We start from the raw sequence: 23,581 nt of genomic DNA on the forward strand, positions 1-23,581 counted from the left end.
TAAGCATTTTCTAGAGCTGCCTATAATCTTCCTAGCTACATACTTGAAAGTATAAATATTAATGTATAAAACTGGATTTCATGTGTTTTCAGAAATAGTCCAATAATCATAACTAGCTTTGTTATTCATATAATCAGAAACGTCAGCATTTGTTTCCTCTTACATGTCATATGAGCAAACTGGCCCATTTTAATGTCTTCCCTGCCCAAATGCAAAGAAGCATGGAGGGGTAGTCAAAATCATTCAAATTCCTGGCGCAGATTTCACACAATCAGGATAAACAAACCTCCATCCAAGCAAGTAAAAACTTGGTTTGCTTCACTTCTCTGCCTTCCCAAGTCACTAAAGTCAAATCTTTGGGCCAAGATGGCTCTCCAATATCTGCTAAGACCTTTAACTGTTGTTTTCTTTCTAACGATCATAAGTGCAGTCATTTCATCCTCGATGTCCCCAATGGATACTATGACATAATTTTCCCTAGATTATTAGCAATACTGAAGTGAACCTATCTTCAAACATTTTTTTTTTTTTTTTTTCCTAACAGCCAGGAAATGGGAAACCCATCTGTCACTTAGGGCAAGCAGACACTGGACTGAAACTCATAAAACAGGGAGGCTGCCCTAAGGCGTAAGGAAACTTGTGAGTAAATTGGAAGGCAAAAAGTTTTTGAGAGAAAGTCAGCAACTGCCATCCATGTGGGAGCTCTGGTAGTGTAGTGCCTAAGCCACTTGACTGCTAACCAGAAGGCTAGTGGTTCAAACCCACCAGCCACTCCTCGGAAGGAAGATGGGGTAATCTACTTCCATAGTGATACTGCCTCGGTGCAAAAGGGGCAAGGGGGCCACATGTTCTGACTTCCTCTAATCCCACAAGAAGAAGGCAGAATCACCATCAATAGTGCAAGGCCAGGCAAGCTGCCTCCCTCCAGCCCTTTCACCAACCGTTCCTCCCAAAGCACCCACCACCTCTCTCCTGGGTTTGATAATTGTGCAGTGCCACACAGAGCTCACAGATTATGGGGTTTATTAGGGAAGCACCAGGCTACAACTCAAGTTCAGAAAAAATGCTCAGTGTCTCTCCCAGCCCACCATCCCTCAGCCAACAGTCTCTCACAGTCTCTTTCCCAGCAGTCCTGGTCCCTCGGTGTCTCACTCAGCAATGCGTGTCTCTTGCATCTCTTTCCCAGTAACGTGTGTCTCAGGAGCCCGTGTCTCTTTCAGCAGCACGTCTTCCTCAACCAGCAGTCAGAGAGAGTTCTGCCTCTAGGAGGCCTCCTTTTGAGCCCCCACAGGGTGGTCAAACTAGCCAATCACAGCATGAGAACTCTAAGCACCTGAGAGAGAGTGGGCACCTCCCAGAACATTGTATTGTGCCACGCCCAACAGAAATAACCCAGGTAGATAACATTTACAATCAGGAGCTCCTCAGGTGCTCATTCCACCACTGAGTTTACAATGACTTATGGGTAGAAAAGCCATACTAAGTAATTTACTACACTGCACTCGGAAACCCAAAGAAGGGTCTCTATGAGTCAGGTCCGACTCCATGGCACATAACAACACAACAAAGCCATCTGTGTAGGCCAGGAGTCATCCCCAAAATTGGGAGACATTAACAATGACGGAGGGGAAGGAGGAGGATGAAGGAGGAAGGGAGAAGTTTAGGAAACAGGTAGTGTGTTCTCTTATAGGGAGATGGAGAAATAATCACATTTTTTCCACATAATTGGCTGATCAGCCTAGAAGGAAGATTTGGACAGCTTCAAACCATCCCTTTAATGCTCTCAGTTAAGTCACCTAAGGACAGAAATGCAAGATTTTTGCCCTGTGAGAGGAAACTTTGTCTTGCTCTTTTATCTGCCACTAGACAAAATGTATGTGAAACGCTTATTGACACAGGAATTAAGCTATCATGATTTTGGAGAACTTTAAAATGGCCTAGGAGAATACTCCAGGTTGAAAGCCTTGCTTTCCACTAATCCTCTACATTTCCTTCTTTATTGGCATTTTCTTGGCTACCCAGCCCCTGTTCCTTTCCTCTTTTATTTCTTCTTTTCCTATCATAAGTACTGTAGATTACCTCTGGGCAGCCCTCACACCTGACTCTCCTGTAGCAAACTTACATTTCAGCTGAGCTTCAGCCAGAAGGGGTCAATGAAGACACGCACACACACAAACACACACAGCTTCTTGCTTTCCTCCTTCCCTCAACCCAAATCTGCTTCAGTGTACAGATGCAGAGGTCTTATTGTTGATGCTCAGTAAAGTGTGGGCAGGACACCCTGCTGCCAGAGTGCCTTCTGTCCAGGGCACAAGCCTTAGACCACAGCATCAGCAGCTTCAGCTGAGCGCACCGATGTCTCGGGCACGGGCAATGGTGCTTAACCTGCGTCATCACAAGTATTCATCCCCACACCCCAATGAGCTAGTGATTAGTATTTACTACTTTCCACAGTCAAGAAAAGTGAGATTCAGAGCCATTAAGGCATTTGTCCAAGGTCACAGAGCTGGTAAGAGGCAACTGGGATTGGAACTCAGGTCTATGTAACTCCAGAGCATGAATTTTCAGGTTTCAAGCTATCTTTGCTTTCATTCTCTAAGCAGTGACACTGAGCACACATAAGAGAGAGCCTGGGTTGAGGAGTATGTTAGGGCATTGGCATCTTTTTGATAGAAACAGCAAAAGTGCAGGCACAGTGCTTTGTATCATGCAGAGAGTGTGGCCTGATACAGTCCATTCCACTCACACACGGCGCATGTCAGAGGCAGGAGGTATTACCCTCACCGCTTCCATCACACCCAAAGCTGGGTGCCAGCAAGGTCCCACTTCCCTTTAACACCACAAGAGGTTATACATTAAAGATGTGGAATCAAAAAAAAAAAAAGAAAAAGAAAAACCAACCTACCAGGTCCCTGAAGAACACAGCCAAATACTTGGTTTTCATAGCCTGATAGCTTACATAAGACTTTTAGAATAACTTAAGATCAATTGTCTTCTTCAGCAGCCTTCCCTCTTCTCATTTAAGTAAGGTCAAAATAAAGTTACTTCATCCAAAAGTATTAAAAAAATAGAAAAAACTAAATGTCAAGCAGCTTAGTTATTTTGAAGTAACATATCATTATGCATTAATCTGCAGGATGTCTTACTGAAAAAGAGGTGAACTGTGTCTCTTTCTTGCTACTATTTGCTCACACCATTCTCATGGTTATTACTATGATCCACTCAACACTCAAATGGTAACATTTAAATTGATCAAGCATAACAACAGATATAATTTCTGTCCCAAGAATCTCGCCCCGCTAAATCAGAAATAGCCACCAAGCAAGCAGAGGAGACACCTTCTTCTCTCTTTCTTTTCAGCATTGTCTAAAGAAGGAGCCAACCTGGGCTCATCTTTCAGTGCAGACGAAACATTCTTCTTTATCTATAAAAGAACCATTTAGAGCAACCCAACTGGCCACAGGATGTCACTGTTACTCCACACACACAATGGTGAGTGAGCGATTCCTTGTCAGGGGTTGGCTCTGACTGCGACCTGGGCTCCCCTTAGCCTCACCTCTCACAGAATTGTCATCCCTTCAGGTGGCATCTACACGCCAACAGTGTGTTCCATACAAAAGCCATAGAGCCTGTCCCATTGTCTCAATTGTTCGTATTGTCCCCTATCAAAGGAGGAAAGGGAGAGAAAGAGAAGTAAAAAGAAGAAAAGGATCAGCATGGTTTCTAAAACATCACAGGTTCTCCAAGAGTTGTACCTTGAACATTTTATAACTTTGGATAAAACCAATGTCCTTTTTATATATTTTATAGTATTATATATGATGATAAGAACAGCTTTTGCTCCCTGCTAATTTATTTTCTAAATAAAGGATGTGGAATTTTTAAAAGATAAGTAATTTTTTAACTATCTTAAATTAACTCTTCATAAGAATGCTGCTTTGTACTCTGGCCTGAGATAAGGTCAACCCTAGTTAAACACCTTCTTTTATACTCTGACAAGGCACTGGCCTCTACCCACTACCCTTTCCTCAAATGTCTCCAAGTCTCATGGGCAAGCCAATGTCTGGAGAAGGATTCATGCCCCGAGTGGGCAAGCTCATGCCAGTTCAAAGTTGGCATACTAAAACTCTTATCAGAGGTCATACCAGTAGCCAATGTTGGAGGATGGAAAATCACCTTCTCTTCATGGCTGCCAGCTATTCTCCCTGCCCTGTTATAGCCCCGCAGTGAGTTGGGTCTTTATTCATGGTTCCTCCATAGTCCAATTCCCCCTGCCATTTTCTACCTTTATCCTCAGTACATGTTCCACACAGTAGTTGACACAAAATGGTTAAAAGTAAAATCTTAGACTAACATAACTAGTGGGAAGGGGTATTTTGGGTAGTAAGGGAGAAGTTAACAATGCAACATAGAATAAGGGTTCTTTGAGTCATGAAGAAGGGAAAAGACTTATGCCTGAAAAAAGCTCCTACCTCATAACAGCCTGGAAATAGCTTTCATTTCAAAGAAAGCCAGGGAAGTCAAAACTCTTCTGCCACATATCACTCCATTTTACCCACACCTCAGCAACAGAAAGAACTAAAACAAGCAAGTGGTTTTGTGCAGAGAAAGAATTTAAGAAAAGAGAGTTTCTACTGTTACAGCATTTGAAGGGATCTATACAGTAGCTAGGAACTTCTTATGTTTGTTGGTTACCATTGAGTTGACTCTGACTCATGACAACTGTATGTACAACAGAACAAAAGCTGCCTAATCCTGCGCCATCTTCATGATTGCTGGTATAGTTAAGAGCTACATCTACATGATACAGGTGATATAACTCACTGCCATCAAGTCGAGTCTGACTCAGAGCAACCCTGTTTGGGTTTCTAAGGTGGTATGTCTTTACAGAAGTAGAGTTTCCTAGCTTTCTTCTGGGGAGCAGCTGGTAAGTTTGAACTTACCAACCCTCTGGTTAGCAGTCAAATGCCTTAGGCATTGCACCACAAGAGCGCCCTCAATATGGTTGGTGGAGACTTTGAAAATGCCCACACTGATAGTTGTTCTGCATGAAGTGTGTGAATCTCAGTATAAGTCTGCAGTTACTTTGATCAGAACTGGCTTGTATCAGTGTGAGGAGAGGATCTGGTTGAGATATAGGAGAAAATCAGTAGGCAAACGGGAACCAAGCAATGCACAAGGAAAGTCAAGATGGAAATAATTTGTCTTAGCGTTTTAGCAATTCTATGATTGTTGTCATTGTCAGCTACCATGGAATTGGCTCCAACTCATGGTGACCTCATGTACAACAGAATGAACATTGCCGGTCCTGTGCCATCTTCCCAATTATTGCTATGTTTGAGTTCATTGTTGTCACCACTGTGTATTTTGAGTGCCTTCCAGCCTAGAAGGCCCATCTTCTGACCTGTATTGGATAGTATTCTGTTGGGATACATAGGATTTTTACTGGTTAATTCTCAGAAGTTGATCACTGGACCTATCTTCTTAGTCTGGAAGCTTCACTGACGTCTGTCTGACATGGGTGACTCTGGTAGTATTTCAAATACCAGTGGCATAGTTCTAGCATCACAGAAACATGTAAGCCACCACAGTACAACAAACTGACAGATGGATGATGACTTTGGCATATAGACTATATAGTACCATGATAAATCCTAAGGATATAAAACAGAGAAGGTGTTGAGGAGGTTGGTGGTGAGGTGTGCAATTTTAAAATAGCCAGAGGGGGATTCGCTGGGTAACACTTGAGCAAAGACTTGCAGGAGGTGGGGGAGAGACCCCCATGGATTCCAGGGGAAGAGCATCCATGCAGAGAACACAGTGGGTACAGAGATCCTGAGGTCAGCATGTGCCTTCATGTTCAGGGAAAGGCAGAGACACCAATGGGGCAGAAATAGAATGAGAGAAGAGAGGAAATTAGTCTGGTAGCATAGTGCCTAAGGCACTTGACTACTAACCAGAAGGCTGGTGGTTCAAACCCACCAGTCGCTCCTCGGAAGGAAGATGGGGCAATCTATTTCTGTAGTGATACTGCCTCGGAAACCCAAGGAGGGGTCACTATAAGTCGGGTCCAACTCGACAGCAAACAACAACAACAAGAGTCCTGAGGAGCTCATTTTACTTTCAATGACGTAGGAAGCCATCGGAAGGTTTTGAGCAGAGCACCATGAACTTGGAAGGCTTATAGTTGAACAAGCTCACATGAGCTGCTGGGTTGAGAATAGTTTGAAGGGAGCTAGTTGAAATCAGGGAGACCAACTAGTGACTATTGAAGAAGTCCAGGGAAGAGAGAGAGTTCACTTGGACCACGATGGTAGCAGTGAAGGTGAAGGAAATGTTCAAAATCTGGATATATTTAAAGGTAAAAATTTGCTGACAGAGCAGATGTGGGATATGAGAGAAAGAGAAGAGTGAAAGATGACTGAGGGTTGACCTAAGTGCCTGGAAAGATGCCACTTGCAGAGATGAGGAAGACTGAGGGAAGAGCAGATTGAAGAGGAGAATATACGAAGCTCACTTTGAGACGTGCTAAGTTGGAGAAACCTGTCGGGCATCCAAGGACCTCTGGTGGTGCGATGGTGAGTGTAGTAAATTACTTAGTGTGGCTTTTCTACCCATAAGTCTTTTTAAACTCCAAGGTGGGATTTTCTATGAGCAACTGAGGAGCTCCGGATTGCTGAAGGTGTCCACCTGGAATATTTCTGTTGGGAGTGGCACAAAACAATGTTCTGGGGGGTGCCCACTCTCTATCAGGTACTTAGAGTTCTGATGCTATGATTGGCTAGTTTGACCACTCTGCCAGGCTCAAAAGGAGGTCTCCTAGAGGCAGAACTCGCTCTGACTGCTGGTTGAGGAAGACGTGCTGCTGAAAGAGACACACATTCCTGAAAGAGACATGTGCTGCTGGGAAAGAAATGCAAGAGACACACATTGCTGATACACCGAGGGACATGCACTGCTGGGGGAGAGACTGTGAGAGACTTGGCTGAGAGACGGTGGGCTGGGAGAGAGACTGAGCATTTTTTCTGAACTTGAATTGTAGCCTGTGCTTCCCTAATAAACCCCATAATCTGTGAGTTCTGTGTGGCCACTGCAGTGAATTATCGAACCCAGGAGAGAGGTGGTGGGTGCTTTGGGAGGAACGGTTGGAGAAAGGGCTGGAGGGAGGCAGCATGTCTGGCCTCGCAGGAATAGGCCTTGGGCTATTGATGGTGATTCTGTCTTCCTCTTGTAGGGTTAGAGGAGGTGAGAACATGTGGCCTCCTTGCCCTTTTTGCAGATGGTTAATGCATTTGGCTGCTAACCAAAAGGTCAGCCATTCAAACCCACCAGCTGCTGCTTGGGAGAAAGAAGAGGCAGTCTCTTTCCGTAAAGATTTACAGTATTGGAAACCTAGTGGGGTTGCTATGAATCAGCATCAACTCAGTGGCAGTGGGTTTGGTTTGGTTTTATTTTGTTGAGTATCCAAGTTTTCCCCTTTCTTTTAAGGAGGTTATGATACACATGGGTCTGGACAAAAGGTCCAGATTGAGGTACACTTTGGAATCATCAGCATATAGATGGCATTTAAAGTCAGAGAGGAACCCTATGGAACAGTTCTACTGTCCTGCAGGGTCACTATGAATTGGAATCAACAAGATGGCAATGAGTTTTCTTTTCTTTTGATATTATATGCCAGATATAGTTCTATTATTTAACATTTTTACCTGATTTAATCCTTACAATTCTATGAGATAGGAACTATTATTATATTCACAATTTCAATCACCTTATATATTAAAAATTATACACAAAGAAATTAAGTGACCTATTGTGGTAGACAAACTCTCAGATGTTTTCCAGTTATCCCCACTGGCTCTCAGTTATGCCCTTAAATAATTCCCTTTCCGTGAGTGTGGCTGAGACCTGTGACTTATTTCTAAACAATAAACTATTACAAAGGTAAATAAATAAATAAACTCAGAGAGAGTAAGCTCACCAAGGGAAGGAGATGAGAAACAAAGGTAATTTAATATTTTTCAAGTTTCTAAAATTGGCATCAATACCAGCATGTGTTCCATTAACCACATTCCACTTCAGTGCTTCTTCCTATAAATCCAGCACAAACCCCATTCTGATTTTCTTCAGTGACTGAGAGACGTGAACTTGAGATGAAACATCCGTCATAGTTCCTCAATGTGTAGATTGTATTTGGCTTGGGTGGTGTCCATCATATCAGTACCTTGAGGAGCAAGTAATTATTTAAAGGGAAATTACAACCTAAAATGGAGCTAAAATATCTTATAACTGAGGTAAGGGCCTAGATGAAGAATACGTCTGTAGTGATAACACCTGCAAAAGCCAAATTGTGTCCCTTTTCTCAACACCCAGTTCTTCTCTTGTCTTTCCAGAGCAGAGGCCATGTGTCTGCTGCCCTCTTACATTTTACGTGAGTGACTTTTAGCCCTACAGTTATATCCACATTTTGTCATTCTTTGCAATGAAGGTAAATTAGTGACTAAATGTGATTCAAAATAGGTAACTTTGGGCCAAACTCACAAACCAGAAAGAAAATAATTTGTCAGGTCATCAATCCCAAGTTTTGGCTAAAAAAAAAATCTAGCATATTGGTCACAGTCCTGTGATCAGGGTGTATAGCAGCAGATAAAAGGGGTCTGAGTCTGACTTCTGTGACAGGGGCAAATGGAGTGTCTTAGGCAAATGCTCCATGAGTTTTCTGTATCTAAAATCTCTTCCAGGAAGGAGAGGGTCAAAATAAGCAGTACCTTGTTTCAAGTGGATAAAGGGCTTGTTGCTTCCACAAAGATGAGTGTCACCTCTTCATAGTGCCTCCAGACCATGGCACCTCAGCCTGGGAATTGGAGTAGCCAAGATGGCCAAACCAAAGCCTACAGTAGCTTGTTCAAGAGTGCAAAGCTAGTAGACTCCAAGCCAACTATACTGTCCACATATTCAAATCCACCAACTATTTGTCAGTTTGTTGTGTGGTGGTACTATGTGGGTTGCTATGGTGCTAGAAGCCCTGTCACCAGTATTGGAAATACCAGTAGAGTCATCTATGGTGGCCCAGTTTCAGCAGAGTATCTAGACTAGTAAAGACTAGGAAGAAAGGGCTAGCAACCTATCGGAAATGCTATGAGTCATGACAGAGATTATTCAATTGCTGAAAGATGAGCCCCTAGGTTGGAAGGCACTCAAAATACACAGTCGCCAAAATGGACTTGAACGTTCCAAAGATTGTGTGTGAATGGCACAGGATCCCGCAACATTTCACTCTGTTGTACAGGGGGATTCAGTTGCAACTCAATGTCAGCTAACAATAACAATGACAACTACAATCTTCTGATCACCAGTTTAGAGTGTTCTCTACACCAGAGCAGACTGAATCTGAATTTTTAACAAGTCATTTGATTTTGAATCATCTGTAGTTGGAATTCAAATAATCCCACCTTGTCCTGTGTAGTTAGCAATGAAACACTGTCCTACATCTTAGATGTTCCAGATTCCCCAATAAAAAACACATCAAAGTTCTGAACCCAGAGAGGTAGAAGATGAAAATATCACTTAATATCACCTACACCACTGACAGAATTAATACTGGAAAGTGTGTTTTATATCTGTGGACAAGTGAGTTTCCTACCGCTAAACCTCAGAATTACAGACATATGCACCTATCCCAGAGTCGTGGGCAGTACAAATGGTTAACACACTTGGAGGCTCAAGTCTGTCCAGAGGCACCCCGAAAGAAAGGCCTGGTAATCTCCTTGGATTGCTCCTATGGAGCAAATTCTCCTCTAGCACAGTTGGGGTCACCATGAGTCAGAATAAGTTGAATGTCCTCTGATTGTTTTTTGCCCAGTGCTCCCAGGCACACAGGATGGGGAAGCAGACCAGATAGCAAGTTCCATGCAGGCAGCCTTGCTGCCAGAGGGAGAAGGAGTCCGCCTGGGGTAAAGCCGGTTATCCCTCCAAACCACCATCAGATTAAGTGACTCCTCTCCTCTTCTGGGGGAAGCGAGAGGGCAGACACAGTGGTCAGGAGCCTTACTAGTGAAGCTCCCTCCATAGGGTGGAAAAGAAGCATCAGAAGACCGGAAGCAGCACCGAGGAGAACAGATCACCGCTCCCCCTTGACTGCCTTCCCTCAGAGCCGCAGTCCCTCCATTTGCAAGATAGACAGAGTGATGTCTCAAATGACAAATTATGTGCAAAGCGTCTGGCACGGTGCCTGGAACATGGTAGGTGCTCCCTAATGAGAGTTATTATGAGGAAGCAGAGGGAGTCCAAGAAGCAGGAAGGAATAGAAGAAGAGGGGGAAAAAAAGGGGGCAAGAGGCACAGACTAGTTAGGGTGGCAAGGCGGCGGCAAGGCCCTGGCCAGAGGCCTGTGTATGTGACAATGGTACACGCACGTGCGGTGTGTGAGGAAGAACAGGCAGTGTGGTTGGGACCCACATGGGACCGCGAGGACGTGATGCTGCAGGGAACATGTGCGTCTGTAATGTGCTGGAGCCAGAGTCACTGGAACTTAGTGCTGTGCTGAATGAAGTGGAAGAAACGCTATTAAAGCCATGACTCCATGAGGTAATAATATTCCCAGCGAGCCCACGCCTACAGAAATACACCCAGCACGCGGGCTTTCCAGGAGCCCCCTCTAAGTTATAACAAGCTGCCTGTCTCCTGCTGCCAGGATGCAGAGAAAAAATGAAAACCAGTTACCAACTACATTATAAACTTAGTGACCTGCTTCATCTCCCCCGGCTTAGTGACGAGCTCGGCTGCCTTTTGGGCATGAAGAAAGAAACATAAGGCAAGGATTAAGTTTCCTGGCTTTTGAAAGCATCAAGAGTCAAAAATGCTTTCAGCTGGCATTTTTCTGTTACTCAGTCAGCTTTGATGGATTTATTTTCTTTGCCCTACTTCATAGAAGTTGCTGGGACCGATTACCACAGAGGATTGCCAGGAAGTTTTTTTTGTTGTTGTTCATATGGACACTAGGTGGCGTTGTCTCCCCAGTGGTTTCAGTTTCTTCTAGTTAAGTGCGGAGACGTTTCTTTGAAGTTCTCCTTAGAGCTTTCTAACGTGCAGTAAGAGTGAAGAATTCAATGGTCAGAGAGGCACTCACTTACTTTCTCCAGTCTGTGGATCTCTGAGCCCCGAGAGAGCGGTAGAATCCTTTATACAATTCACACTCACAATTTTATTCCTTTCTACTGCAAGTAGAGCAATTAGAAAGGAACACTGTATTCAGCTATTCATAGTCAGTGGTGGGCATCCTTGTTCATTTAGGATTAATGCATTGAATTCATTTTGCAAGTCTTTTTCTTACTACAAATTGCGAATGGTTTTACAATTTATTATTATTATTATTATTATTATTATTAATACTATAGCAGTGTTCCCTGCTTGAGGACATTTCAATTTCTGCTAAAAGGCTAGGATCTCTTAAATGGATTGGCGTCTAAAATCTAAAATCCTGCCAGGAGGCTCTGAGTCTAGCAGCTCTGGGAAAGACTGAGAATCCTTTTCCTCTAGGATGTAAGGAGGTTGCAGAAATCGTGGGTGGTCCTCCATGGAAGAGAAGACAGTGCCCCAGAGAGTTTAACCCCATTGCTAAAGTCACACAGAGTCATAGATGATAGAATTAGGCTTTTATCCAAAAACTCTACTGTGTCCTTAAATCCAACTGTGCCCAGACTGATAATACATGTTACACGATGTTTGTTTAAAATGTTACTGGGATGTCTACAATTTGAAATAGAAACTCCAAGAAACCTGGTGGCTTCTGAGCAGCATGTATAGATTGAAGAGAAAAGCAATACTCTAACTTCTGGCAAAGCATCAAGCATCAAGAATATCACTTACCAGAACTGACTTTATAAGGATGTCACTGGGGGACCAGCAAGCTGCCTCATTCCAAACATCTGCCATGACTGCTCCCAGGGGCTGGGGAACTGGGTGGCAGAATCCCAGACTTATCCCTGGGATGTTTTCTCTGAAGTACCCCCAATCCTCTCTCTTTCTCTGTCTCTCTCTCTCTCTCACACACACACACACGCGCACACACACGCACGAGCCTTGCTTCTGGGATCAGAGTGATCAGAGCACGGGCTTTGACCACAATATGTTTAAGCTACACGTAAAAAAAGGGAATTTGTTCATCTACTTAAAATCTCTGTTTTTCTTGGTATGTATGTTGTTGTTGTGTGCCGTTGAATCGGACCTGACTCATAGCGACCCCTCCTTGGGTTTCTGAGGCAGTATCACTATGGAAGTAGATTGCCCCATCTTCCTTTTGAGGAGTGGCTGGTGGGTTTGAACCGCCAGACTTCTGGTTAGCAGTCAAGTGCCTTAGACACTATGCTACCAGATTTTATTAATTTGGCTTGTAAACCTGAAATTTGTATTGATCAATTTTAGATTGGTTTGTATTTTGAATGCTCTCTAGTCTCAATTACTAAAAGATTAACATGCTTCTCAAGAAAAGAGTCCAGTTGGGTTCCTGATCTTACTCTCCCACTTCCATCCACAAACAAGAAGGCTGTGCTGTCTCTATAATAAACTTCCTGTTCCATCCGTTGTTTTTCTGCCTGACGGGAAGTTGACTGCTAAGTCCCAATTACAGGTAACAACAACAACAACAAAATGCCATTTTTTTTAACTCCTTTTTTTTTTTTTTGTTAACGAAGTTTGAAAAATCTTTTGAGGGTTGCTAAAGAGGGATATTGAGGAAGTAAGTTAGCTAATTTTCCAGGGAGATACAATAAATATAATTCATCCATTTGCTCATTTATTCACTATTCACAGAATATGTGTGAAACACTGTTTCCCACAGCATTGTTACTTGCTGTCAAGTCAGCTCTGCCACATGGCAAAACATTGTCCAGTCCTGTGCCATCTTCATGATCATAGGAGACTGTATTTTATACATACGGAACTAATTTCAATATATGTGGAATTTATATTTTACTTTATTATACATAGGGCACTTACTGTATGTATGATGTATCAAGAACCTCAGTGCTTGGAGGGAGACAATAGTGAAACAGAACCACTCAATTTATAAATATCCTATGAATAAATCGACCAATTAATTAATTCACATTATTTCGATTGCATTTTAACTGATGTCACTAATATAAACTCTAGCTACAAAATTCTTCTCCATAATTGGGCTCAAATCCGTTCTATTTGATCCAAGTTCTTTTACAATAAATGCGTGCAGCTTAATCCTATCCCCTTAAACCAGCCTATCCCCTGGCAGCAATGCTGATGATAAATATGATGTGAGTCTGACCTTTGAGGAGCTCACAGTCCCCAAAGTCACAAATTAAATGTCCACGGGGTCAGAGTGGTAATATAAAAAAGGAATCAGGTTGGGCTAGGCTAGGACTAGGACAAATTAGAGAAGCGTATTCACGGGTTTTATAAAATAGACTCCAGCTCACTGTTGCCTTGGGGTAACTAGGGCTGCCTGTGATATCTTCAAATTAGGGAATCTGTGTTATGATGAGAAATCTCCAAGTTTTAAATGATGACAAGAGATTTTTTTAGAACACTGCTTAGATTAGATAAAATTTGTTTGTGAGTTGGATTCAGACTGTCAGTCTGAGACCTCTGATGTCTAGTTTTAGATTAAATGAAGCTTGTAAAGAGGATAATAGATCCAATCCACAAAAATACCTGGAACAACATGGTTTTCTCCATAGCTAGCACTCTTTAATCCCTAAATGGAGACATTTGATGATTAGACACAGCACCATTCCATCAACACATTGTCTAAACATTCCCAAACCTCCAACAAACTAATGCAAAGGTCTGAACTAGAAGAAGGTAGGAACCATTAAGAGGAAGTTTACTTACTTACATTGTAATGACTCATGTACTTTTTCCTTTCACTAAAAATAAGTGTATTTGAACTTTTGTAAAATGCTTCTTAAATGCAGAGAAGTGAGGAATTTTACTACCTTAGCAGAATCTAAGCCCAGAGTTTGGAGGCGACTTTTCACTTGGATGTGGCTCTGTATTAAGGCCAGGGCCTGAGGTCGGCAGGCTGGGGGCTTGGAGGCTGCTTTTTGCTTGGTTGTGGCTCTTTATTAAGGCTGGAGACTGAGGTAGGTGGGCCTGGATATTGGAGGCTGCTTTTTGCTCGGCTGTGGCTCTGTATTAAGGCCGGGGCCTGATGTGGGCAGGGGCAGAGTGGTTAGGAACAGCTAAGGGAGACAAATTTGTCTGTCAATTTGTTGTCCTGTGGTGGCTTACGTGTTGCTGTGAGGCTGGAGGCAAAATGCCAGCAGGGTTACCCATGGTGGATAGGTTCCAGCAGAGCTTCTGGGTTTAGACAGACTCAGAAGAAGGAAGAGGTCATCCACTGCTCAAAGAATTGGCCAATCAAAACCTTATGAATAGCAGTGAAACACTGTCTGATATATTACTGGAAAACTTTACGAACAGCCCTGAAACATTGTCTGATATAGTGCCAGAAGATGATCCCATCAGGTCGGAAGGCACTCAAAATTTGACTGGGGAAGACCTGACTCCTCAGAGTAGAGATGACCTTAATGATATGGATAGAGTAAAGCTTTAGGGATCTCCATTGGCTGATGCGACACGACTCAAAATGAGCAGAAACAGATGCAAACATCCATTAATAACTGGAACATGGAATGTATGAAGTATTGTCACTGTTTACCAGCGGGAACCTGAAGGATCGGAGCTGCTGAAGAAAATTTACAAGAGAAAAGCGAGGCACAGGGAGACTAAGAGAATTCTCAGACCCTGTTTATTGTGAGTACACAGTTTATAAATCATATTGAGAGCTATATTCATCCAATACTAAAATCTTATCAAGGCTTACAAAGAACAAAGTTTCTAAGATGTCTGTAATCTCTGAGTACAGGTGCAGAATTCATAAACATTCTTTACTGGGAACTATGAGCTTTCTTGAAGGTCAGAGTGAGCTTTGTTGAGAACTTCTTGCCCTGGAGAATTGCTGGCATGCCCTTATTTCACATAGCTGTGTTCAGCATTCTTCCTCCGAGTGTTCTCAGCAGTACTCTAAACAAGGCATGCAGCTTTCTTTCCCAGGGCAAGAGTCTAACTACTCCTCACAAACTATGAATCTAGGAAAATTAGAAGTTGTCAAAAATGAAATGGAACTCATAAAGATCAGTATCCTAGGCATTAATGAGCTGAAATGGACTGGTTTTGGCCATTTTGAATCAGATAACTTTATGATCTACTATGCCAGCAATGACAAATTGAAGAGGAATGGTGTGGTATTCATCATCACAAAGACTGTTTCAAGATCTATCCTGAAGTACAACACTGTCAGTGATAGAATAATATCCATATGCCTACAAGGAAGACCAGTTAATACTTCTATTATCCAAAATTACACACCGACCACCAAAGCCAAAGATGAGGATATTGAAGATTTCTACCAACTTCTGCAGTCTGAAGTTGATTGAACATCCAATCAAGATGTGTTGATTATCACTGGTAAATGGAATGTAAAAGTTGGAAACAAAGAAGAGTTACCGGTAGTCAGAAAATATGGCTTTGGTGATAGAAATAATGCTGGATATCTCATGATAGAATTTTGCAAGACCAATGACTTACTCATTGCAAACACTTTTTTTCAACAACATAAGTGATGACTATACATGTGGACTTCACCAGATGGAATACACAGGAATCAGATTGACTACATCTGTGGCAAGAGGTGATAGAGAAGTTCAATATCTTCATCCAAAACAAGGCCAGGAGCTGATTGTAGAACAAACCATCAACTGCTCATATGCACACTCAAGTTGAGGTTGAACACAATTAAAACAAGTTAATGAGAGCCAAAATATGACCTTGATAATATCCCTCCTGAATTTAGAGACCATCTAAAGAATAGATTTGATGCATTGAAAACCAATGACCAAAAACCAGAAGAATTGTGGGATGACATCAAGAACATGATCCATGAAGAAAGCAAGAAGTCATTAAAAAGACTGGAAAGGAAGAAAAGACCAAAATGGATGACAGAAGAGACTCTGAAACTTGCCCTTGAACAGAGAATAGCTAAAGCAAGTGGAAGAAATGGCAAGTTCAAAGAGCTGAACAGAAGATTCCAAAGAGCAGCTCGAGCAGACAAAGCCAATTACTATAATGAAATGTGCAAAAATCTGGAGTTAGAGAACCAAGAGGGAAGAACACACTCAGCATTTCTCAAGCTAAAAGAACTGAGGAAAAAAATTAAGCCTCGAGTTGCAATATTGAAAGATATGGGCACCAGCCAGTCCTTGGAAGGAAGATGGGGCAATCTACTTCCATAGTGATACTGCCTCGGAAACCCAAGGAGGGGTTGCTATGAGTTGGGTCCAACTCAACGGCAAATAACAACAGCAACAACAACATGGGCAAAATATTGAATGGTACAAGAAGCATCAAAAGAAGATGGAAGGAATATATAGAGTCACTGTACCAAAAATAATTGGTCAATGTTCATCCATTTCAGGAGGTGGCATATGATCAAGAACCAATGGTACTGAAGGAAGAAGTTGAAGCTGCACTGAATGAACTGGTGAAAAACAAGGCTTCAGGAATTGACAGAATACCCATTGAGATATTTGAACAAATAAATGCCGTGCTGGAGGCCCTCACTTGGCTATGCCAAGAGATTTGGAAGACAGCTACCTGGCCAACAGACTGGAAGAGATCCATATTTGTACCCATTCCAAAGAAAGGTGATCGCATAGAATGTGGAAATTATTGAACAATATCATTAACATCACATGCAAGTAAAATATTACTGAAGATAATTCAAAAATGGTTGCAGCAGTATATTGACAGACAACTTCCAGAAATGCAAGTTGGATTCAGAAGAAGACATGGAATGAGGGATGTCATTGCTGATATCACATGGATCTTAGCTGAAAGCAAAGAATACCAGAAAGATGTTTATTTATATTTTATTGACTATGCAAAAGCATTCAATTGTGAAGATCATAACAAATTACAGATAACATTGAGAAGAATAGCAATTCCAGAACAGTTGATTGTACTCATGAGGAACATCTACATAGATCAGGAGGCTGTTGTTTGAACAGAACAAAGGGATACTGCATGGTTCAAAATCAAGAAGGGAGTGTGTCAAGGTTGTATCCTTTCACCACACTTACTCAACTTGTATGCTGAGCAAATAATCCAAGAAGCTGGATTGTATGGAGAAGAATGTGGCATCAGGATTGGAGGAAGACTCATTAACAATCTGCGACACTCAGATGACACAACTTTGCTTGCTGAAAGTGAAGATGACTTGAAGCACTTACCACTGAAGATTAAAGACTACAGTCTGCAGTGTGGATTACATCTCAATATAAAGAAAACAAAAATCCTCACACTGGTCCAATAAACAGCTTCACGATGGATGGAGAAAAGATTGAAGTAGTCAGGGATTTCATATTAGTTGGCTCTTCCGTAAACACCAATGGAAGCAGCAGTCAAGACATCAGATGATGTATTCCATTGGGCAAATCTGCTGCAAAGGACCTATTTCAAGTGATGAAGAGCAAAGATGTCTCCTTGCAAAATAAGGTGCACCTAACCCAAGCCATGGTATTTTCAATCACCTCTTATTCATGTGAGAGCTGGACAATGAATAACGAAGACTGAAGAAGAGTTGATGCTTTTGAGTTGTGGTGTTGGAGAAGAATGCTAAGAGTACCATGGCCTGCTAAAAGGACTAACAAATCTGTCCTGGAGGAAGTGCAGCCAGGATGCTCCTTGGAAGCAAGAATGGTTAGACTTCGTCTCACCTACTTTGGTCATGTTGTCAGAAGGAACCATTCCCTAGAGAAGAATATTGTGCTTGGGAAAGTGGAGGGTCAATGAAGAAGGCGAAGGCCCTCAATGAGATGGATAGACACAGTGGCTGCAATAATGGTCTCAGTTTCATCAAGGATCATGAGGCCAGCACAAGACCAGGCAGTTTTTCGTTCTGCTGTGCATAGGGTCACTATGAGTCAGAGACAACTCGAGTGCACCTAACAACAACAGCAGAATCTACTAAAATGGATCAAGTAAATCAGTACATTTATTATCAAACAAACTTCAAAGGAATGTTTAGATTAGTATTCAAAAATTTCTCTCTCTTATAAAACCAAGGAAAGAATTGGCTGGTGTCTTAGATCATCTACTCATTCAACAATGAACTCCTATAACATCTTGGCATATTGAGATACAGAGTTTGTCACTCTCTAAAAGTTCTTCAGGATGGAGTCTGTCTTTCAGTAATCCATGCTCAACACATATTGATGGAGTGCTACTCTTTTCTGCACCTTTCCTCATTTTAAACCATAAACCCCTTATTCTTTTCAAAGAACTACATCTTAGTCTATGTACAGGCTCCTCATGAGTACAACTAAATGTTCTGGAATTCCCATTCTTCACAATATTATCCATAATTTGTTATTATGCACACAGTCATATGCCTTTGCATCGTCAATAAAACACAGGGAAGCATTTTTGTGGTATTCTTTACTTTCAGCTAAGATCTATCTGACATCAGCAAAGCTGTCATCCCTCATTCCACATCCTCTTCTGAATCCAGCTTGAATTTCTGCCAGTTTCCAGTCAATATAGTGCTGCAACCATTTTTGAATTATCATCAGCAAAATTTTACTTGCAGGTGATATTAATGACATTGTTTGATAATTTCTGCATTCTGCTAGATCACTTTTCTTTGGAATGGGCACAACTATGGATCTCTTCCAGTCATTCAAGTAACTGTCTTCCAAATTTCCTGGCATAAACAAGTGAGCACCTCCAGTGCTGCATCTATTTGATGAAGCTTCCTTGTGCTGGTGAAGAAACCCATACATAGACAAAGAGGCAGTCATTCAAACAGAACAAGGGGATAATGCATAGTTTAAAATCAGGAAAAGTGTGTGTCAGGGTAGTACTTTTTCACCATATTTATTCAATCTGTATGCTGAGCAAATAATCCTAGAAGAAAACGTCACATTTCTAGCAGAGTTATGAAATAATTGGCTAATTTCTGAATATATGTTTCTCAGCCAGGAATATCAATCTTCCATTTTACATAGGAAAAAAAACACTTTTCAAATATCTCCCTTCCCAACTGTGTTGGCAAGTTAATATTATTATCATCAATAATAGCCATTATAATCATCCAGTACATGGTGTTCTCATCTTTAACGCTCTTTGCAAAATTTACTAGTTGTTATTAATTATTAAAACTATACTATTTAAAGATCAGCATTTCATCTTAAAGTTGTCATTTCTTATTGCCATATTATAACAAAAAGAATGAAACCAACTAATATTTTTACAATTTCTCTTTAATACACTGCCTCCTACCCACCCCAATCCTGGATAAATCAGACCATTTTAAAGTGGGATATAATCATAGACATAAACAAAGAGATGTACATACACACATACATACATATTTATAGGTATAAGATATGTACATACCCATTCAGATATATTTATATTTAAGTGTCTGTTTTAGTCCTCTTGTGCTGCTCAAACAGAAAATACCACAGGTAGAGATGACTTGAACAAACTCGGATTTATTCTTTTAAAATTTAGGAGGCTAGAAGTCAGAGTTCAAAATGCCAAGATCTAGGGGCTGGGTGAACATCCCTTGACCTTTGGCTTAGGCTCTGCCTCTTGATCCCAGTGCACTGAAGTTGGAAGCTTCTCTTAACTCAGGCAGCTTCTGGCTGCTGAGACTGACAAAGCCAAGGTTGACAAATAAAATAGCACAGTCCCAAGATTACCAAACAACATGGCAGGTCCAGAGACAGTCCCAAGAGCAGCAGGAAACATGGCAGGATGCTGAATGAAGATTCAGCTACATGCAGGGTCCAAGCATGCCAAAAAGCTTCAGACACCTTTCTCAATATTTCTCCTTATATACTGAAAGCAGACCACATTCCTAAGGCACCTACTCAGCTGCTCAGTAGACTCCACTATGGAGTTGATACCAGTCTCATCATGGAGAATAACTACATCTAGCTGCCCAGTCACTCAAACCCAAGCCCAGTCAAGTTGACACATAACTTAACTACCACAGTAGAAGTATAGTTGGAATGCTCCTGTTATCAGGAGGGATCAGTCCCTGGAGAAGAACATCATAATCAAGTAAATGGTTAGCAAAAAAAGGGGAAGACCCAACAAGATGGATTGACACAGTGCCTGCAACAATGGGCTCAAGCATAGCAACGATTGTGAGGATAACACAGAATTGAGCAATGTTTTGCTCTGTTGTACGTAAGGTTGCTTGGAATCAAAATTGATTTGACGGCACCTAACAACAATGACAAAGTAAGCCAAGTAAGAACTGTGTACACCTGTTCTGACTTACTTTGAAATTTGACTTAAAGATACATTTAGAAACAGATCACATTCATAACTCAGGGACTGCCGGTACTGGAAGACAAGCTCCCTAGGTTGGAAGATGCATCACAATAGCCTCAACAATGGACTGCAGTATACCAGTGATCGTGAATATGACACAGGATCAGGCAATGTGTGGTTCTGTTATCCTTATAAGGCTCTGGTGGCGTAGTGCCTAAGGCACTTCACTGCTAACCAGAAGGCTGGCAGTTCAAACCCACCAGCCACTCCTCGGAAGGAAGGTTGGGCAATCTACTTCCATAGTGATATCACCTCGGAAACCCAAGGATGTGTCACTGTGAGTCAGATCCGACTTGATGGCAGTGCGTTTGGTTTAGATTTTTGGTATTATCCTTGTGGTCACCATGAGTCAGAGCCAGTTCTAAAACAAATAACAACAACAACAACAAATATAAAATATACAAAAGGGGAAAAGGATATATAGAATATTAAAAGAAGCATCACTAGCTTGCATACCTTTATACTTTTATTACATAAATATTTATCTTGAGCAATTTTAAGTATTATTTTTCATGTAACTCACATAAATTTTATTATAATGTATAAAATAACCTGCAATTTACATTTTTCTCTTATTATTTATTTTATTTTATTTGATGCAAATACACAACAGAACACATACCAGCTCAGCAACTTCTCCATGCACAATTCAGCAACACTGAACACAGTCTTCAAGTTGTGCAAGCATTCCCACCCTCCCTGAGTTGTTCTTTCTCCATTAACATAAACTAATTGCCTGCTAAATTCCTAATTACTCTTTTTTTTTTTTTTTTTTTTAATTAGGATTTGGGTGAAGATTTACAGAGTAAATTCACTTTTCATACAGCAGTTCACATATACTTTGTCTCATGTCATTGACCAAAATTTACAATGCAGCAGCTCCCCTCCCACTTCCTCCCCATAGTTACCTCCTCCCAGTGTCCATCCCTTCATACTCTTCGAGAGGCCCATTGTCTGCCAACCCTGTATATGATCTTGGATACACTCTCCATTTAGACATACATAATTGTTTAGCTTGTTCACCCATCTATCCGTCCCTATACCCATGTTTGCTTTCATTAACAACTCAGTATTGTATTTACAAAGGGGTTCATATTTGTTGTTTGTACTGCCCATGTAACTCTCTCTGTCTTTCTCATCCTCAATGCTGCCAGCCTAATTACTCTTTCAACTGCTGATATCAACTTGATTATATATAGACAGATCTTACTAGACTGAAGTTTCTTACTAGTTAGATGAAACTGTTGTTTGGTTTTAAGAAGGCTTGAGGGGATAATTTTTACTTCAGGTTTAAAGATCATCGCAGGACAATAGTTTCAAGAGTTCATTCAGCCTCCATGGCTCCTGAAGTCTGGGTTCTATGAAAACCTAAAATTCTCTTCTACATTTCCCCCCTTTTGATCAGGATTCTTCCATATAATGTTTGCCAAAATACTCAGTAATGGTAGCCAGACACCATTCACTTCTGATCTCATGGCAATGAGCACAGCTGTTCATGGTGGCAATTAGCCACACATTCCTTTTCCTTTCCCTTTTCCTGACTCTGTCTCCTCCTCCTCCTTTGTTGTTCCGGGCAAATAGAGACCAATTGCTGTACCTTGGATGGCTTTTTGAAAGTTTTTAAGATCCCAGGCACTACCCAATGAACTAGGAGATAGAACAGAAGCACTAAATATGACATTGAGCCAATTATCTGGGATGTACCATGAAATCATGACCCCAAATCAAGGAATTAAATCCCATGAGCTGCTTGGTTGTACATAAGCAGCCTTAGCAGTTCCTCTTTTTTTTTGTCATTGTTGTAAACATAGCTGTCACACTATTTTCAACAGGTGTTTGACAGCAACAACTGATTGACAGCAATTACATTGATAGACTGTGCAACCTTACCCTTAAACAATGGGATTTTTCTATCACTGTAAACCAAATTCAGTATTCCATAAGCAATAACCCATGTTTTCCCCTCTCCTTCCCACCCTTGGTAACTACTAGTAAACTTTGTTTTCTATATATTTGCCTTTTCTTGTCTTTTTACATATGTAAGATCATATAATGTTTGTTTTGGAAGGAAAGTTGGGCAATCTATTTCCACAGTGATACTGCTTTAGAAACCCAAGGAGGGGTCGCTATGAGTCTCGTCTGACTCGACGGCACATAACAACAACAATAATATTTGTTATTTTGTGATTGCTTCCTTTCACTCAGCATAATGTTTTCCAGCCCCATCCATATTGTAGTGTGTATCCAGACACCAGACAGTGATATTGATCCATAATTCCTGCATTCTTTTGGACACCTTTCTTTGGAAGGGGCACAAATATGGATCTGTTCCAGTCAGTTGGCCAGGTAGCTGTCTTCCAAATTTCTTGGCAGAAATGAGTGAGCACCTCTAGTGCTGCCTCATTTTGCTGAAATATCTCAATGGGTATCCTGTCAATCCCTGGAGCCTTGTTTTTGCCAGTTCTTCAGTGCGGCTTGGACTTCTCCCTTCAGTACCATCAATTCTTGATCATTCGCTGATTCCTGAAATGGTTGAACATCGACCACTTCTTCATGGTACAGTGACTCTGTGTGTTCCTTCCATCTTCTTTTGACACTTCCTAAATCATTCAATATTTGTCCTATAGAACCATTCAAGGTTGAAACTTGAGGCTTGAATTTTTTCTTCAATTCTTTCAGCTTGAGAAATGCTGAATGTGTTCTTCCCCCTTTATTTTCCCATTTCAGGTGTCTGTACATTTCATTCTAATACTTTACTTCATCATTGCAAGCTATCTTAGTGGGAGTGAAATGGTATCTCATTGTGGTTTTGTCATCCCTCTGATGGCTTACAATGTTGAACAACTTTTCTTGCATTTGGTGGCAATTTGAGTTTCCTCTTTGGTGCAATGTCTATTTAAATCCTTTGTCTGTTTTATGATTGGGTTATTTTTCCTTTTCTTGTTAAGTTTTCAAAGTTTTATATATAGGTATTGGCTATTAGATTTTCATAAGATATATAATTTTTATTTTCCCAGTCAATAGCTTGCGTTTTCACCTTTTCAGTAAAGCCTTTTGTTGAATAACAGTTTTTAATTTTTATGAGGTCCTATTTATTTATTTATTTGCTATTCATAAGGTTTTCCCTGGCCAATTCTTTCAGAAGT

At 41.2% G+C, this 23,581-nt stretch overlaps 1 pseudogene; it reads left to right on the forward strand.

Moving 5' to 3' along the window:
* The first annotated feature begins 2,355 nt into the window (after nucleotides 1-2,355).
* LOC122149524 overlaps nucleotides 2,356-23,581 on the forward strand; it is a 93,822-nt pseudogene continuing 72,596 nt past the window's right edge.

Source organism: Orycteropus afer, unplaced genomic scaffold (assembly GCF_000298275.1).
Source record: "Orycteropus afer afer isolate SDZICR_OR568_19922 unplaced genomic scaffold, OryAfe1.0 scaffold00030, whole genome shotgun sequence".
Taxonomy (NCBI): Eukaryota; Metazoa; Chordata; class Mammalia; order Tubulidentata; family Orycteropodidae; genus Orycteropus; species Orycteropus afer.